A 20,965-nucleotide genomic window follows, 5' to 3' on the forward strand; every position below is an offset into this window, starting at 1 on the left:
ATAGCAAATGCTATATATAATAACCTGAGCTTCATATTGTATTTTTCAGAAACGTAAAACTTCAAAAGGCAGCTCCACAGTTCTTTAAAAGGCTGGTAACAAGAAGTCATATTTTGTTTGTATCTAACTCAATTTCTAATATTGCCTAATTTCTAAAAAAAGAAAACCATACTGAGAGGTTTCTACAAATCTGAAAACATAAGATTAACTGGATAAAAAGATAACCTGTCTTCATGATAACTAAAATTTATATCTATCCATAAATTTTCACCACACCTGTTTGTCACAACTCTATTTTCTTGACTAACAGACATAAGAACTGAAATCTCATTGCATACACATTGAACAACAGTGCAAAAGTGAAATCTGAGTCAATCATTGACTGTAGCTTCGCAAACATACACAAACATGTCAACATGTACAATAAAATGATGTAAAATAAAGTAAAATAAAAACATAAAAAATTAATCAAAGCTGACATACCTGGAGAATTTAAGTACAAATTGGCATAAGGTAGTAGTCTCAGTACAGTGGTACCTTGAGATACAAATTTAATTCGTTCTGTAACCAAGCTCGTAAGTCAGTCAACTTGTATATCAAACTGCCGATACTGAACACATGCACCAACGCACCAACTAGCGGTAGCTTCCCGAATCATGACTCGTATCTCAGAATTTTGCTCGGATCCCAAAGAAAAACACAGACCGAGTCGCAGCTCGTATCTTAAGAAATTTGTATGTTGGTTTGTTTCTTATCTCAAGGTACCACTGTACATTGAATTATTGAGAAGTCCCATTTTTTGATTCATTAATTCTAGAATAACATGAAGATTACTGGACAACTAATTGTATTGTCAGTTTTAATTGCTTTAATAAACAGAAGATCTGAATCTATGGACCTATACATTCAAATTAAAGACTTAAGCATAATACTTGACTGTTTAATAAACTTCAGTTGCTAAAAATAAGGTAGGTCTATTTATTAAAATTGTAGAACCCATACTCAAAGAATAACTTGAGCTAAGACTTTTGTAACTTTTTAATATGTTAGGACTAAAACATGGGCTACTGTTATCAGTGACAAATGAGTTGATTAATTAAAATTGTTGAACTTTTCAACAGAAATCATTTAAATTTAAGTCATCTCCCTTCATTAAAATAATCAGTGCCTTTCAGTTACTGTTAAAGTGCTTGGGTCCCCACAACTATGTTGGTATGTGACACGATTTTTTCCTATAATGAAGATCAGTTTTAGTAAAAGTTTTTCATAATGATTTTGAAAAATGAGATACATAACAATTTCTGTTTTATTGATGAATATTTATCTTAATATTATAGTATACAGCTTAGTAATTCATAAATTTGAAAATACTCTATCATGTAATTAGGTATTATTTAGAATAGTCACAAATCCATACAAATATTCACTACACGCTCCATTGCTTCTCACACACATTGAAAAAATAAAAGAAAAATTTGCATTGCTCTTATTAATATCAGCAGAAGAATATTTGATTCAGAGATGATAAATGTTTGTTTACATTATGCATTTTTAATGCTTTGCAATTAGACTCTTAATGCTGTAGTTTATTATATAAAATATGGATACCAAACTATGTCTGTTATATCAACACATTTTTTAACAAATCAATGATTTTATTTCTGTTTTCAGTGACTAATGAACATATTATTTGGATATAAATTACTATTATTACCATACAGGATGTAGCTATCCTGCATGTTTATACTTTGAGGAAACAAATATTGATTTTTGTCCTATATTCCTGATGTTCTGCACTTCAGCCATATTATTCAGGGCGGTAAACCTGTACCCACTATATAATTCTAAAACAGCTCTGTGGTTGATCTTACAGGACCAGGTTAGATAGGTTAAGTATAAATATGGGGCTGGTAACACATGTACATAGGTATTTCTCTTCATCTGGAAAAATATCTTTATATTTTTAAATAACTTCATTAAGTTTTTTTTTTTAAAAAAAACTATATGTTCAATATAAAAATTTAAATAGCCTAGTGTAGAGGAGAAAAAATTTCCCTCCTTTCTTTCTAGGCTCTTTGGCTGGTCAAATAATTAAGTTAATATAAGACAGTTTAACAGGAGAAAAACATTATTTTGTAGACATTGAAACTCCAAAGAGGTGAGGCTCCTTAACAGTCAGGCAACTGAGACATATATACCACTAAACTAAGGAGAAGGGTCAGGGGTCTGGGACTGCAAAGAGTAGGAAGACAAGTCTCAGGAATATGGGGAGAGCAAATGTTTGGTAAAAATATTTGTCATGTTATGCAGATAAATTATTCTAATGTAAGAAATTATTTTTGGTATTAGCTATCTTCCTGGTACAGGTCCCCTATCTAAATTATTTTAGGCAGTTAAAGAAGTAATAAAAACCACAAAAAAATAAACAAAAACAAGAACAACAACAGAAACCTCTTCCCAAGTCAGTTACTCCTTGATTACCTCAAGCATTTGCATGCTAAAGGGCATATTTTGGGGTCAACTATTTGTCCTTTCACGAGAATAGGAAGAAGAAATAAAAGTAACACCAAAATCACTCTCTAGACATAACCACTAGGATTATGTGATTTTGGACAACAATAGATACAAGAATAAATATTCAAGAAAGCAATGACTGATAATGGAATGGATTCCAAGAATGGAATCATACTATATGCTCTACTTTAATAGAATAGATAAAATTAAAATTAAAAAATAGACAAAACCACAATTAGACTCAGGTATTTTAATGTTCTTATCTCAATAATTAACAGGAGAAATAAACAGAAAATTAGTAGAATTATAGGAAATAAACTAACACCCCAAATTATATAATTTCCATTTATAGAGAACTTCATACTAAAAAGAAATACACATTATTTTCTGGTACACACAGAACATTTAACAAGATAGAATATATTCTGTATCATAAAATGAATCACAATAAATTTAAAAGAATTAGCTATTACAAAGTGTTCTTTTGACCATAGTGGAATTGTGAAATCAATAACCAAAAACATCTAAAAAATCCCCAAATGTTTGGAAAGTTAGTAACTCTTCTATCTTTCCATAGTTCAGATAAAATAATCAGAGACGAAACTTGAAAGTGTTTTAAATGAATACCAATATTTGTACAATGGATATAACTAAATTGGTGTTTATATGGAAATTGGTAACACATACATTTGAAAAGAAAACACTTTTAAATCAATTTCCTAGTTTCTATATAGTAGGAAAATAAGATAAAGTTAAACACAAAGTAAGCAAAAGCAAAAAAAAAAAAAAAAAAAAACAAGAAAGGAAAAAGTTGAATAAGACCAAAATATAAGTAAAATAGAAAACAAACATAAATAAACCCTGAATAGCCAAAGCAATCCTGAAAAAAAGAATGAAGCTAGAAGAATCACACTATCTGACTTCAAATTATGCTAAAGAGCCACAATAATCAAAACAGCATGATATTGGCAGAAAAACAGATGTACAGATGAATGGAACAGAATCAAGAACACAAAAATAAAACTACATACATATGGACAAATAATCTTTGTCAAAGGAGCCAAAAATACACAATGAAGAAAAGAAAACTGCTTCAATAAATGGTGCTGACAATTGGAAAGCCACATGCAAAAGAATGAAACTTGACTCTGCCTTGTTCCCATGCACAAAAATTAATTCCAAATGGATCAAAGACCAAAATATAAGAGCTAAAAAATAAAACATAGAAGAAAATGTAGATACTAACCTTATGGACCTCAAATATAGAGAACATTTTAAGAATTCAACCCCTGGACAAAGGAAGTAAGTGCAAAAATAAATGAGTGGGACTATATCAAAATGAAAAGTTTATGCACAGCAAAATAAACCAACAAAATTAAAAGGCAGCCAAGAAAATGGAGAAGATATTTACAAAAAAACAGCTCTGATAAGGGGTTAATATCCAAAATATATAAAGAACTCACAAAGCTCAGTAACAAACAAGCAAACAAACCAATTAAAAAATGAAAAGAGGACCCGACCCGAAGAGACACATCTCCCAAAAGGACATGCAAATGGTCAACAGATATATGGAAAGATGCTCATCTTCACTAGCTATTAGATTAATGCAAATCAAAACTACAATGAGATACCACCTCACACTCGTTAGATTGTCTGTTATCAACAGGACAAGTCATAACATGTGTTAGAGAGGTATGTGGAGAAAAAGGAACTCTCATTCACTGCTGGTAGGAATGTAAACTGTTTTAGCCATTATGAAAGAAAATATGGTGGTTCCTCAAAAAAATTAAGAACAGAACTACCATATGACCCAGCAATTCCTCTACTGGGTATATACCCCACAAAACATAGGTATGAAAAGACACATGTACCCTGTGTTCATTGCAGCATTATTCACAGTGGCCAATACATGGAAACAACAAAAGTGTCCCTCGAAAGAGGATTGGATAAAGAAGATGTGGTACATCTATACAGTGGAATATTACTCAGCCATAAAATGATGACACATTACCATTTATGACAACATGGATAAACTTTGAGAACATTATACTAAGTGAAACAAGTAAATCAGAAAAAACTAAGAACTTTATGATTTCACACATAAGTGGGATATAAAAATGAGACTTATGGACATAGATAAAAGCGAAGTGGTTATTAGGCAAAGGGGGACTGAGGGGGTCAGAGTTTGGGGGAAGGGAGTAAAGAGGGACAAATATACAATGACAGAAAATGATTTGACTTTGGGTGATGGGCACATAGCACAATCAACAGTTCAAATGCTATAGAAATGTTTACCTGAAACCTATGTACTTTTATTGATCAATATCACCCCATTAAATTTAATTTTCTAAATAAAATTTTAAAAAAGGAAACAAACAAAATCCCAAAATGTATGAATCCAAAAGTTGGTTCTTTGAGAAGATGAATAAAATTGATAAACCTTTTGCCATACTGATCAAGAACAAAATAAATTATCCATGTCAGGAATGATAGAGGTGACACAATATAGATTCTATAGATCAGTGGTCCCCAACCCCCAGGCCGCAGACCGGTACCGGTCTGTAGGCTATTTGGTACCAGTCTGCAGAGAAAGAATAAATAACTTACATTATTTCTGTTTTATTTATATTCAAGTCTGAACGATGTTTTATTTAAAAAAAAATGACCAGATTCCCTCTGTTACATCCGTCTAAGACTCACTCTTGACACTTGTCTCGGTCACATGATACATTTATCCATCCCACCCTAAAGGCCAGTCTGTGAAAATATTTTCTAACATTAAACCGGTCCGTGGCCCAAAAAAGGTTGGGGACCACTGCTATAGATATTAAAAGAATAATAAGTCTATAGATATTAAAAGGATAAGGGATGATTATAACCTTTTGTCTGAAAAAATATTAAAGACACTAATTACACAATCTTACTTAAGATAAACTATATAACATAAATAGCCTAGTAGCTACAAGATTAATTTAATAGTTAAAAACCTCCCTACAAAGAAAACTCTAGACCCTGATGGCTTTGCTGTTGAATTCTATCAAAGCAAAAGAAATAACATTTGTTATGCACAACTTCTTCCAGAAAATAGGAAAAGAGTGAATACTTCCCAACTTATTTTATGAGTATTACTATGATACTCTCAGGGAAGAAAACATTTTAATCTTTATTTCCAGATTCTTCTTGCTGGTCTAAGAATTAAATTGACAGGAGGCTGATTAATAAGAGAAAAATCACCAAATTTACTACATACATATATACAGGAACCTCATATATATGAGAGTATCAGAGTCCCGACACATTCATAACATAGATGGGAGGTTCAGAGACAGAAGAGTAAAATGCAACATATATGAGAATGGAGTAAGGCACATACATTGTGGCTTCAGAGGGGAGGAGGTTAATTCTCAGGAAAATAAGAAAAGCAGATTTCCAGTAATTAGAAGTTTGTCTTGCCCTATAGAAAAGTTACCTACATTAATAACTCTTTATGGGCAAGGTCCTCTACTTAAATTTTTAAGGGAGGGATAAAAGTTTCTCTTCAGCCCACAGGGTCTTGGCTGCATTCAGCTAAAAATATTCACACAAAGTAGCACATCGTTTAGAGACCTATTCCGGACCCTTTCAAGACTGAAACCAGACAAAGACATTACAAGAAAAGAAACTAACAGATGAATATGCCTCCCGAACATAGATACAAAAATTCTCAACAAAACTTTAGCAATTCAAATACATCTCTCCAAAATTCATAGAGTATCTCTTGCTCCATCTGACCATTGCAAAACAATGACTCCATTAAGATCCCTAAATATACACTACATTTGAAAAGGAGCTTCAAATGACTTTATAATTCACTTTGCCTGAGGCTCTACCTTTAGCCCAACCTCTTATCTCTTTTCAAGATAGTAAATATTATTTATTTGAAGTATATGGTCTTTCTAACTTTAGTCCACTGGTAGTTAGGAGGGGAAGGGACTTTTTAAATTCAGCTTCTTTCCCTGAAACCAGAATTGGTACACATAATATTTTATGAGACGTGATGGAACCATAACTTTTTACTTTGTGAAAGTCTTGTACTCACTGGTTAGAGTGATGGAAGATTTTCCTAAGGCAATGACTGTACTCTGCATTGGTGTCTTTCATGAAAAGCTCTACAGAAAGTTAGTGCCTTTCAGTGTGTCTAATGTCACTTCCTGAAAGGTTTGAAAATGCCACTTTAAACCTCATCAAAGAAATAGGCTTTTTCCCATGGTGACCTTAGACATAAAGAAGTCCAGCAATATGGTCTGATTTCTACATTTTACTAAAGTTCAAATTTGCCACAGGACATGCTTTTACTGTGAAAATTTGAGTAGGAATGAATAATATGAAACTCTAATTCAAAGGTCCTAATTCCAACAAACCTTTTGGACAAGTCTCTTGCTACATCAGTTTTAAAGGATGTAATAATTAAATATATGATAGGATTAAATGGAATATGGATGCTAATATTTCAACCCTAATTATGTGGTGAAGTTTGATTTAACTACATTCAGAATCCTAAGTTTAATAGCACGAAATTTTCCACAGAACCTGAAACTTCTATGTAAAATACTGCAAGATGAACAATAAGTATGATTTATATCATATAGTAAGTATAGTTAACTGGTGGCAACACAGAAATAAACAATTTGAAGTTAAGAAAGAAAGTAAAATATGACTATCGTACTATCTTCTGGCTGAGCTATTAAAAGCTTTAGTCCAAGCATACAGACCAGACCACACAACATTAGAAGTTTGTGCCTTTGAAAATTCTCATATAAAAAATTGGTTTAAACTTTCTGTTTACTTTTGTTATTTAAACTTCAAGGACAATATGAACAAAATGTAAGACCACTTTAAAGTCCTATTCTACTTTAATAGTGTGTGCAGTGTGGTCAAGGATTTCTAATGCATTTGGTGTGAAAAATAAGACCGGACAATTTTAGCATTCCTAGGCTGACTGACTGCAGGAGAAGCAGCCCTGAAATTTATTCTACACACTGAAAGGATTTTAAAAGACTTTGGCTTTTCCTTTCTTTTCAGTATTACAAAGCTTTTCTTCTTGTGTTGAGCAGTTTGGCTTGACTCTGTGAGCTTTGTGTCAAACAAACAGGGACAAAACTTTATATCTCTGGAGGAAAAAAAATTATTTAAAGTGTTACAAAGAGTACTTCTAATTCTCCAGTCACTGCAGTCTTCTCTTTTATTCTTCGTGTTCATGCCTTACATCTTTATAACTGTGATGAGGTTGTTAGCTCCCTCCCGCCTCTCTCTCTTAGAAATTTTTTCATATCAGCCAAATTGAGAACCAGTCGGTCTCAGGAAATATCAAATATTTCCCATTTCTGCATGCTGGCTTTCTTCCTAGATTCCATCTGGCACTCCCTGATTCAAGAGGTAGAAAAGACTGGCTATGTCCATTAGCAATGCAAGCATCATTTCTCCAATAGCTTCAACTTGTTAAAAGTTTAATGTTAGTAATATAAACAGAATAAACTTTTAAAATGCTTTAAGTACAGGTATTGATCGACTTATGGCCTATGCAACTTATGATCATTCGACTTTACGACCACAATCGCAAGCCACGACTGCTCCGCGCCTGGCAGTGCAAGCGTTGCCAAGCTGGGCGTATGACAGTGCTGGCCAATAAAATGTTTCGTACATGTTTATATACAGTGTGTCTGTAAAGTTTTGGTACACTTTTGAGCGGTCACAGGAAAGCAACAAAAGATGATAGAAATGTGAAATATGCACCAATAAAAGGAAAACTCTCCCAGTTTCATACCTATTCAGTGCAGTTCAATGTGGGCTCACACACAGATTTTTTAGGGCTCCTTAGGTAGCTATCCTGTATAGCCTCTACAGACTCGTCACTGACTGATGGCCTACCAGAACAGGGTTTTTCCACCAAACTGCCGGTTTCCTTCAACTGCTTATCCCACTGAGTAATATTATTCCTATGTGGTGGTGCTTCATTATAAACGCACCAATATTCACATTGCACTTTGATCACGGATTCGAATTTAGTGAGCCACACAACACACTAAACTTTCCTCTGTACCATCCACATCTTGACTGGCATGGCCGTGGGCTGCTCCGCTGTATACACGGTGTTACATCATCATCTGCGCATGCACACATGCTGCCACATCATCCAACAGAAACTGGGAGGGTTTTCCTTTTATTTGGTGCAGATTTCACATTACTATCATCTTTTGTTGCTTTCCTGTGACCAGTCAAAAGTGCACCATGACTTTACAGACACACTGTATTTTGATATGTTTTGCAATTGGGAAAATGTTTCCTATGGTATTTTTTACACCTGTATTTTATATTTTTGTATGCACCTATATTTTGTAATTTTGTAAGTTTTGCAAATATTAAACCAGTTGTACTGGTAATACAGTATTTTACTTAAACCTGATGAATGTAAAAATAAGAAACAAAATGGTGTAGAAATGATACAAATGGCATAAAATGAACAAAGATAATTATGATATGCAACAATAATGAAAGAAAATTAGGATAAAATATGACTTAAAATATTTTTGTAACATCATTTCACAGTACTGTACATATAGCCCACTCAACTTATAACCAAGTCGTGTTACGACCGGTCTGTCGGAACCAATTGTGGTCATAAGTTGAGCACTAGCTGTATCTCAGAAGTGTTCACGTTTAAATAAAAAAATAGTGATGTAAGTATAATATACACATCTCTATTTATTAACCCAAACTCCTGTAGAATAATAAAAGTTTATTTTCTTCCTGGCAATGTCTGTGTTCCAGAGTAAAGGAACTACACTACCTTTTAATAAATACTTGGAATTTTCTCATTTTTCTTTTCTTTTTTTTTCTTTTCTTTTTTTATTTTTCTGAGGTGAGAAGCAGGGGGCGGCAGACAGACAGACTCTCCACATGCACTGACGGAATCCACTGGCATGCCCACCAGGCTGCGATGCTCTGTCCATCTGGGGCATTGCTCCACTGTAATAATCAGAGCCATTCCAGTGCCTGAGGCAGAGGCCATGGAGCTATCCTCAATGCCTGGACCAACCTTGCTCCAGTGGAGCCTTGGCTGTGGGAGGAGAAGAAAGAGATAAAGAGAAAGGAAAGGGGGAAGGGTGGAGAAGCAGATGGGCGCTTCTCCTGTGTGCCTTGGCTGGGAATTGAACCCAGGACTTTCACATAACGGGCCGATGCTCTACTGCTGAGCCAACTGGCCAGGACCTATTCTCATTTTTCTAATTCAAAAATTTTGAATAGCTAGTCTTTCACTTTACTGTTATAATAAAAAAAAATCATTCTATTTAATTTTTTATTTGAATTTTATTGGGGTGACACTGGTTAACATAATTTAGCAGGTTTCAGGTGCCTAATTGTACAGCACTTTCCTGTACACCATGTCATATGTTCACCCTCCCAAGTCAAATCTTCATCTGTCAACATTTAATCCCCCCACACTCCTCACCCTGCCCCTGCACACATTTCCCTTTTTTAGATAACAAGCTCCACGAGACTAACTTTCCAGGGTTTAACAGAGTTGATCTACAAAAACGTCATTAATCATGTCCTATTAAAGAAACTTTGTTTTGTATTCCTGTTTAAATTACTTCATATTAGCACATATAAGAGAAAAAGTTAAGCTAAAATAGAAAAAGAATCATACTTTAAAAAAGTATCATGATGCGGCCCTGGCCGGTTGGCTCAGCGGTAGAGCGTCGGCCTGGCGTGTGGGGGACCTGGGTTCGATTCCCGGCCAGGGCACATAGGAGAAGCGCCCATTTGCTTCTCCACACCCCCCCCTTCCTTCCTCTCTGTCTCTCTCTTCCCCTCCCGCAGCCAAGGCTCCATTGGAGCAAAGATGGCCCGGGCGCTGGGGATGGCTCCTTGGCCTCTGCCCCAGGTGCTAGAGTGGCTCTGGTCGTTGCAGAGCGACGCCCCAGAGGGGCAGAGCATAGCCCCCTGTTGGGCAGAGCATTGCCCCTGGTGGGCGTTCCGGGTGGATCCTGGCCGGGCGCATGCGGAAGTCTGACTGTCTCTCCCGTTTCCAGCTTCAGAAAACTACAAAAAAAAAAAAAAAATTATCATGATGCTTTTAACATATTTTTGAAAAGTGTAAGAGCTAAGAATTTATTAACACCAGACCGAAACGATAAGTTTAAGGGTAAAAATGGAAAGAAGCTTGACCAGGTGGTGGTGCAGTGGATAGAGCATCAAACTGGGATGCAGAGGACCCAGGTTTGAAACCCCAAGGTTACTGGCTTCAGTGTGGGGTACTGGCTTGAGCGTGGGATCATAGAAATGACCCCATGGTGGCTGGCTTGAAGGCCAAAGTTGTTAGCTTGATCAAGGGGTCACTTGCTCTGCTGGAGCCCCCTGATCAAGACACATATAAGAAAGCAATCAATGAACAACTAAGGTGCTGCAATGAAGAATTGATGCTTCTCGTCTCTCTCCCTATCTTTCTGTCTGTCCCTATAAGTCTCTCTCTTTGTATCTCTCTCTCCTCTCTCTCTCTCTGACACACACACACACACACACACACACACACACACACACACACACAAAATTGAATGGAGTTGGCTGGCCCTGAAGCCTAGCTCTGTGTCTAGCAAAGACACTTGCTGTGATGGTTTGCTAGCTTGAGGAGCCCTAGCTCAGGATTGTGGCCGTTTTTCCTGTCATTTTCATAATCAAATAGTGCAAGTGGAAAAAAATGACTAAATTTCTCAGGGGCTCTATGTCTCCTGTGCCATACATTATTACCCCCTGGAGGCATGTAGTAATCATCCAGAACTTGTATCTGAATGATCACATCAGCTGTGTTTTATAACTATAAATACCACAGGACAAACTTTCTCACAAATTTTAAGCTCAATGTGAAAAATGAATTCAGAATAGTCTGAAAAATGATAGCTGAAATGCATTTATTTTCAACATTGAAAACAAGCTCAATATTCATTCCCAAAAATTTAATGATACTAATCCTAATTTTTCTTCAAATTCACCTGAGTGATAACAAAGAGAATTGTCTCTGTGACAGTTTATAATTTAAGAGGTTTTTAAAGTGACAAAAGTTAGTATTTTATGACTACCCCTTAAGGACATGTAGTTTTGGATATATCAGATATTTATTTTTCAGAGAAGTCTCAATCTTATAAATTAATAGTGCCATTTACTAATCAAAAGGTGATGTTTGGGGATTAACATAAATATGTTTATTTTAATAAGTGACAGCATTTTACATGTAAGATAATAAAAATTGGACTCATCACACTTTTAAATCATTGAATAAAATTTTCTATTATGTTTCTAATTCATATGTCACATCAAAATTTTTTTCTCTCCTACATATTCCTGAGGTTGATGTAATAAATCTCTTCTTTCAGGATATAGGCTATCAGTATTTGTTTTAATTACTACTTGCTTTCTAATCTACTTTACTTGCTATATTTCTGTTCCATTACCATTGATTAGGCACATCAACTCTTTCCATGTTCTGCAATACAGTACCTGGGGCATCCTATTCTGTTTCTCTGCTCTCACAGTAAGAAAATTCACCTGATTTTCTCTGCAAAACAATACCAAGTACCGTAGCTTGATGTATTGTTTTGTTCTGCTCTGTTGTCTAATAATATGATAAACTTCTTTCAGTCTTGCGATAAGATGGAAGAAAAATGAAACATTTGGAAACATGGCAACACATGGGATTATAAAAAAATCACATTGGAATTGTGATTTTGAGACACAGACAGAAAAAGCCTGAATCTATTTATCATGAATTGCTCAAAGGAAATACAAAAGCACCTTGTGAAATATGTATCTCGCTTTATATTGAACACATTTTCTAAATTTGAAGAATTTGACAGGTTTTACTCATATTCTTTTCTTGTCAGTAACAATAGTGATGTTGATTGTTATTGTAGCAGAAGCGTCCCGATTGTAGCAGAAGCGTCCCGTCTTATTTTTCTTGTCTTTTTGTCCCTGTAATTTTCACATTGCAGATAAAATAATTAAAAATATGGGAGGGGGGAGACTTTTTGCCCATCCATCAACATATTTATTGAACCTCTAAATACTTCACACGTTGCCTGGAGGAGTTAGCTTAGCAATCAAGTTATTTTACCATGAATTTTAACCATACTTACATTTTTCCCCTTAGAATGATCAAAATTAATGGACTATATTCACGTATGCAAATAATACTAAATTTGTATCAATAATCTTTGAATTTTGACATTTTATTTTCTTTCCTTCCCATACATGATCTAAATATTGCTTTTATTCTCATCCTCACCACACTTGATACCACTGAACTCCCACCACTTGAAATATCAGTGGAATTTTATTGTGGATCCAGTGTCTCGTTTATATGGATTGAATGTTTTGTAATCTTTTTACATACCTTTTGACCTTCAAGTGATCCTCTTATAGACCCCTTTCCCCTTATTTCCCTCCTGAACATTTTATCACTTTTCCTACAGCCAAGAATTGCTTTAGAAAATAATAAAATGAGGTTGATTTGGTCACAACTGAATGAGTAGAATTTGACATCAAGAGAGTCATTTTTCTTGTTCATCTGTTTTATTCTAATTTTCTTTCCAGGTTCATAATTACATTCCTAAAAAAAATGTCTATATGAAGATGAAAAAATTATATTGCCTTCTCTTAAGGACCTCAAAATAGGTTAGGAGAATGCAGTGGGTATATATTTTCTTAATTATTATACAGAAAAGTAAATGTCAATAGAGGGATCCATGATTAAGAAAAGGGCAACTTCACAGCACACCTCATTATTTATTAGAGTTTTGCAGTATGGTTTTTGGGGAACATGGTACAAGGTTTTTCATAAAGTAAAAAAAAGCACTGGGAAAGAACATGAGGCCCCTTTCTCTTTTCATCCCTTTCTCTGCATTTTATCTCTCACCCTCTAAATTCTCTGTGACACAACTGAAAAATTATGGCATGCAGGCTAAATATGGCCTACTTTCTTTCTTTTCTTTTCTTTTCTTTTATTTTCTTTTTTTTTTTGTATTTTTCCGAAGCTGGAAACGGGGAGAGACAGTCAGACAGACTCCCGCATGCGCTCGACCGGGATCGGCTGCGGGAGGGGAAGAGAGAGACAGAGAGGAAGGAGAGGGGGAGGAGTGGAGAAGCAGATGGGCGCATCTCCTGTGTGCCCTGGCCGGGAATCGAAGCCGGGACCCCTTGCACGCCAGGCCAACGCTCTACCACTGAGCCAACCAGCCAGGGCCTTCTTTCTGTTTTTTAAAGTTTTATTGACAATTGGTTGAACTAAGGTCAGACTCAAAACCCTATCCTGGACCTTTGTCTCACATAATGCAAAACCTTACCCTTCTGAGAATGGGTATCTACCTTTCCATAGACTAAAGCAAAGAATCACTTTTTTTGGTGGAGTAGAAACAAACCCAACTGCCTATGGAAGAGACAGAGAACCTTCTGGCTATGAGGACACAGGTAAACATCCTTTACTTCTAGCAAAGGTAGAAGTTAAGTGTGTGACCCTGAGGAAGAGACAAGAAAGACTCTTTCCTGTGTGGGATAGAAGCTGAATAATTTCCCTAGGTATAATTGAAAATTTAATAGTACTTTGAAAATCTAAAATGGATGGGGAAACCATACTGCAGATTGCATCCTATAGAAAAATGTTCTTTAAATTTTTTTTCCCTGCATTTTTCTGAAGCCAGAAATGGGGAGAGACAGTCAGACAGACTCCCGCATGCACCCGACCAGGATCCACCTGGCACGCCCACCAGGGGGCGACGCTCTGCCCACCAGGGGGGGATGTTCTGCCCCTCCAGGGCGTCGCTCTACTGCAACCAGAGCCACTCTAGCACCTGGGGCAGAGGCCAAGGAGCCATCCCCAGCGCCCAGGCCATCTTTGCTCCAATGGAGCCTCAGCTGCAGGAGGGAAGAGAGAGACAGAGAGGAAGGAGAGGGGGAGGGGTGGAGAAGCAGATGGGCGCTTCTCCTGTGTGCCCTGGCCAGGAATCGAACCCGGGACTTCTGCACGCCAGGCCGACGCTCCACCACTGAGCCAACCGGCCAGGGCCTTCTTTAAATTTTTAATGGATTAACTTTGACTAATGCATCTTCTAGGATATTTTAAGTAACAACAAATATGGAGAAGTGTTGGGCAAATGAGTTTGTAAAATTTGTAGTTTTTGAGTTTGCTCACTTTTATTGTTAAAAAATGGCGCTAGGCAGCCACCTGTGTGCTTGCCCTCAGAGCAGGGAAGTTGATTGCGAATTGCAGACTGTATTCCTGCTTGGGAAGGGCCATTGTTTTGCTAATGTTTGCTGGAGGAGGGGGTTTTGTGGGCCCAGTCCCAGTTTCGCAGGGGGAGCAGAAAGAATACAGAGTGCTGATGAAGAAGCCAGTTTTGCAGAGAGAAAGAGAGAAGGTGTGCAGATGGGGACAGAGCTGAGGGGCTTTTGTGAGCTCCATTGAGACTGGTGGGGCCTTTGATGCTAGGAGAAACCAGAAAAGATTCTCCTGGTTGTGAAACCAGAAAATGTGTCAGTGGCTTTGGGAACCCTGTGTGTTTGCTCATCAGATGGTGCAAAACTTTAATAAAAGAATGGCCCACTATACGGCCATTATTCACGGCCATCATCACAGCTGCCTGGCTCTTGCAGGTTCGCATTTGATCCAGATAGATGGTAATGAAATTGCAGAGCCAAACACTGGTTGTCCATTTTCCTTTATTCTAGACTCGCACTCGACAAGCAAGTAAAAACACACAACAGGAAACACTTCCCTTTCCATTCAGTGCTCCGAAGGCCACTGACTCATCCAAATTTTCCTAGAATCAAAGGCTCCCACCTCTTTGCCTCCATTTTGGTTGCCTCTTCGCCCCCACGTGCCCTCTCTCTTCCCTGGAACAACGTGATCTCTCCAAAATGGCCTCCTAGCTCCTCCTTTTAAAATTTTTCAGCGTGAAAACCCTCCCCCAATACACATTAGCATAACCAAGCCCCTTTCCCAGCAAGAAGGGCATTAATATTATCACCTGGGTGATGGGAAGCACCATCTTTAACAAAAAGAGAGAACAAAACCAGAAAATACAGATTTTACAACTCAACTCATTTGCCCGACACCCAACATTTTTTGGCTTCACTGATTCTTTACCATCTGCCTGAATCCAATGAGTACCTGCATGGCCACTATGTCAGTGGCCACTGGGCATACAAGAAGTATTTTGTATAATAATTGGGAGTCTTCTATAAATGGAAATGGAGCCCAGAATAGTAAGAACTTCAGAAAGAAGTGAAAAGTAAAAAAAAAGCATAGAGTGACACAAGCATTGTTGGTAAGATAAATAAAAATCTTGGATATGCTATGAGATCAAGCAAAAATTAATTGCTATCACTATGTGAATTATTTGTGCAATTAGGACAATATTATGCAAAAATCATAGTATTGCATTCTTTTTACTGGTTAATGGAGAATGGAGGGGGAGAATAGGCATTAGAGATCCCAAAATGCAGGGACTGTGCTTAGAAGTGCTCCAGACTCATGAACACATTCCATGTCCATGGAAACAAAACGTCTATTGAAAATTCTCATTAATGGAATTCAGGTGCCAGGTTAAAACTTGCTATTGTTTAAAAAATGTTGAAAGAAGTTTCAACCAGAGCTCTCCTATTTGTTTGCTCTGTACTAGCTTTGCAGTGACATTTATGTAATCTTTACTTGTATGCAGATTTGTTAGTGACATCACTGAATTGTTTAATCTAAATCGACATGGAGTAAAAGCAAAGTAATTAAAGATTTGTAAATATCAACCTTCTGAAAGAAACTTTGAAATATCAATGGAATTCCATTGTGAATCCAATGTGTCTTCATTCACAATGTGCTTGAGTTTTCTGAGATATCATTACATACTCCTTTCCCAGCATCAAGCTTGAAATAGATGTGAAAATAGAGGGGATTCTCTACAAAAATACTTTAAAAAATAATAGATGGATATTCAACTTCTGGAAATGTTTGTTGTCTTAAAAATATTTTTGCTATTTTTGTCTGAGGTAGATGATTTAATAATTATATATATAATTTGATTTTTTATCAATAATTAACTTTGTCTTCTAATAGCATTTTGATATAATTAACTTAGAGACCTGAATAAGAATGAGTCAGGAATATTTAGTCTAAAAAATTATAATTAATATTCTCTGTGGTTTATATGATAAAATCAATAATTCCAGTTAGGGAGAAATCCAATTGGTAAATAGGTGGGGTTTTTAAAAGATATTAATTTAGAAGCTTCTAGACTATAGGACAATAAACTGATTGGATCAAGTAAATGACCTATTTATTTTCTTTGTGAATACCTTGCTAAATGTACATATATATTTTTTTAGCCCACTTATCACACCTCATATTTTATATACATTTTATTTCAGCATTATAATTCATTGCAGCAGCTTCATTGTTATATCTAATGGTAGTGAGGTTTTGTTTGTGTGTGTGTGTTTGTGTGTGTATGTGTGTTTTTCAGAGACAGAGAGAGAGTCAGAGAGAGGGATAGATAGGGACAGACAGACAGGAACAGAGAGATGAGAAGCATCAATTATCAGTTTTTTGTTGCGACACCTTAGTTGTTCATTAATTGCTTTCTCATATGTGCTTTGACTATGGGCCTTCAGCAGATCAAGTAACCCATTGCTCAAGCCAGTGACCTTGGGTCCTAGCTGGTGAGTTTTGCTCAAATCAGATGAGCCCACGCTCAAGCTGGTGACCTTGGGGTCTCGAACCTGGGTCTTCTGCATCCCAATCTGACGCTCTATCCACTGCACCACCACCTGGTCAGGCGGTAGTGAGTTTTGATCACACACAGTTTACTGCCCACACAATTGGATTGCTGTGAACCTCTAACATGGTGAGCACATGCCTATCTCTATTCCTGAGTGTGACACACGTTTTATGTTTTTTCAACTCTATGACATATAAGTCATTGTTTAGCAAATGAATGTATATTAAATCCTTTATATTCAATTACTGTCTGCTTTACTAACATCAATCCCAAATGGGAAAATGTTTCTACATGTGTCTTGTGTTAGAAAAATCAATTGTTGGTAAAATCCTCTTTTGTTACACTTGGTTTCATCAATAATCACTTATATGTAAGCACTAGAATGACTTGTACATATTTGTATTGACAAAAGCTCTCCATAAAATAAGATAATAATAAGGTGAACAAACAAAACTCCCCCTTTTCGGTGCTGGGTTTCTTGAAGATACCCATGTGAACCTTTTTCTTATTATGTTTGGCAAAAGAAAAATTCTGAGTGTTAAAAATTAAATTGCAGTAAGCCAGAGGGTGGAGACAAGCAAGGATTATCAGTTAACAGTTGTGGGCCAAAAACCAACAAAAGGCTGCTTATATCCCTGAATGGATATTGAACCTTTGAATTAGCTTCCAGGTAGCTATTTCTCCAATTTTCTAAAAAGAATAGCTGAATAACCAACCACCAAAGCATCATGGTACCTTCTACCCAGTGGTGGTATTCCAATAATTTGACAACCAGTTCTCTGCCTTAATGATCTTTTTAAGTATAAAAAAAAAATTATATACTGAAAGGTAGTTTATTATTTTATGCATTTAACACTTAAATAATGACAGTAAAAGAGGTACACAAAACTAGATTATAAGAAAGAATTTTAAAATATTAATAAAATAATATTAAATAATACCTGACCAAAAAAACTCCAGTAAAACTGTTATTTTAGATATTTCCATATTGCTTCTTGATTGGCATCCTCACCTGCATTTTTTTTTTCACTATGGACGGAATGAACATTACTATGGGTACTTAGAATATGCTGTTATGCAGATGAACATTATAAAAGAATAAGGAGTGTAAACTTGTTATTTCCACATTGGGCGGCTGCCTAGGCGCCCACCTTAGAGAAGAGAACCCTGATTATAAGTGCCATTTTAACAGTCAGTTTGCCAAACTCAACAAAAAATTAGGTATTGGTTCTGCTGAACCAGTGCTAACTCACTGAATCCCACCACCACTTGCCTGTACAAGGATTTTCCAGACTGTTGCCCACAACCAATCCAAAAAGACCAATCTCTTCTCCCTCACAGAATATGCACCTATCCTAGAATTAGCCCCTCTTCTCCACACATCCTGTTTATCTATTTATCTATAGACGATGTAAATCCTGTCAAAACAACTTATGTCTTTCTTTCTCAAACTCATTCTATAAAAGAGACCCGTCAACTCCAGGATGGTGACCAAGTTTCCCTGTTCTACCTAACCTTGCTGCTGGTGGTTCAGACTGAGTGCCCCAAGACCTGGTCTATTTTTCTGGCTAGCATTTAGCTTAGTAAATCCTTTCTTTTAGAAAATATTTTGGGCATGGAAGTTTCTGTTTAAAATGATAAACATTCCTGGGAATATTTTAGAAATAAAATACATATGTTTTAGTTGTTATCAATGTGCTTTGCAATGTATCCATGGTTGAAAAACCCCTTTCCCTATTTTCATGGTAAATGTGCACATAGTACAAATATGTTGATCAATACTACATAAAATTTGTCACACTAAATTTATTTTGGTAAAGATTTATAGCACCATAAACATGCATACTTGTATAAACTAGCTTTTAAAAATTGTAAAGCACAGAACTGGGTTGATATGATTCTAATAGCAAATAAAATCTTAAGTAGATTAATCAAAAGTATTAATGTTATATTAACACCTTTCAGTTACAAGGCTGTTCTGAAATCTAAAATACATTTTAGTAAAATTATTTAACCAAATAAATTATTTTTATCAGTTTTTAAAAAATGTGATGTCCCAGTCTCTAATATTTCCATTTTATAGTTGCTAACTTATTCCTTAAGTCTAGATCAATGTTTTGTTTCAAGCGTAATTTATTTCATTTTGATATCTGATTTAATCTGAACAGAGGGGAAGATTTATTTTTTGAATGTAAAATTGTTCTGTGAAATTTTTACTACTAAACTTACGTACTATCTTAACTTGCAACTTCCTATAATAACTTCAAACGTATGAGGTAAACTATTATCTCCTTTCTGAAAAATATTTGGAGTATTCAACTATACAGAACTGATCATACAAAAAAAAAACATTTTTAAAAGCACACCATTTTAATGTTTGCTTCTCAAAGTATTTTAATTTGGTGTTATCTGTTTTCCTCACTTGCTCCTTTCCCCACTAATGGTTAATGTGTATTTAATTTCTTTAAACTGTATTTAAAATTGAGGGTTTTTTAAGTCACTCTGCTAAAACAGAAACCGCATCTGTCGCCTATCTATTCTCGCTCTGCCCAGCCTTGCAGTTGGTGTCATCAGCAGTGCTGTATGTAAAACTGAGTCTCATTATGATTGAAAGGCCCAACCTCTGGCATTGTGCCCAATAAGTCTAATTTGAAATCTGAGGAATGATAGACAAGAAAATTACAACTAGAGGACTGTACATTGAATTCTAATTCAAACCATGAGGTTTTGGGTGTTATGCTTTTATTTTGGATTGTGTTGCTGTTTGGGGAATTTAAAAACCTTTGGTTCTGTTACAAAAAAATGACACAAGACAGGTGCAAAATTGTATATTTTGATTCATTTTCAGGGATAATGGCCCAAAATATGTTTTTTTAAAATTAATATAAATGTGAGCCAGACTTCCCTGAAAATATTGCCTCTTTTTACTATCTGTTCTAAGTAAACTGTTTAATTGACCATTATTGGTGGATTAACCAAAAATATTAATAAAAAAATTTACCATTTGTCTTTTTCCAATTTCTCTTTGAGTTATCTGGATTGTTTCACTTTAAGGATTTCAACTCTTACCTCTAGGTGAAAAACTTAAGATATTTGGATATCTTGTGTTACTTCAAATATAACGTGCTCAAGATCAAATTCAACTGTCTATTTCTTCTGTTTAAATTGGCTTTTCTGTGACTAAATTTTTGTGGGGAATTTTGGAGTTATTTCATTTAACATCCATTTCTGATAGCCATACTTATAATTTTTAATTCTCATTTTCTATATCCAGTACTCTTACAGGTCTTGGCAATTCTTAGGAAATGCACCAGAATTCACTTACTCCTCTTTATTCTCACTGTTCTGTTTATACATAAATCTTACTCTAAATCATATTTTCTCTCTTTGTTATTGTACTTCTTTACTAGTTCTAATCTCCTCCCATTCTGGTCCTTGTTAATTTTCCTAAAATCTCTCCTTTAACACTCAAAATATGTAATATCTCCTTACTGCATACCTCCTAAATTCTTTTGAAAAACTATTTGTTTTTTAAAGGTTAAATTCACAATAAAATTGAGAGAAAGGTACAGAGACATCCCATATACTCCCTGCCCCCCATCATAAATGTTTCCATGCTCAACATCCCTATCAGATTGGTAAATTTGTTATAG

Source organism: Saccopteryx leptura, chromosome 7, assembly GCF_036850995.1.
Source record: "Saccopteryx leptura isolate mSacLep1 chromosome 7, mSacLep1_pri_phased_curated, whole genome shotgun sequence".
NCBI lineage: Eukaryota > Metazoa > Chordata > Mammalia > Chiroptera > Emballonuridae > Saccopteryx > Saccopteryx leptura.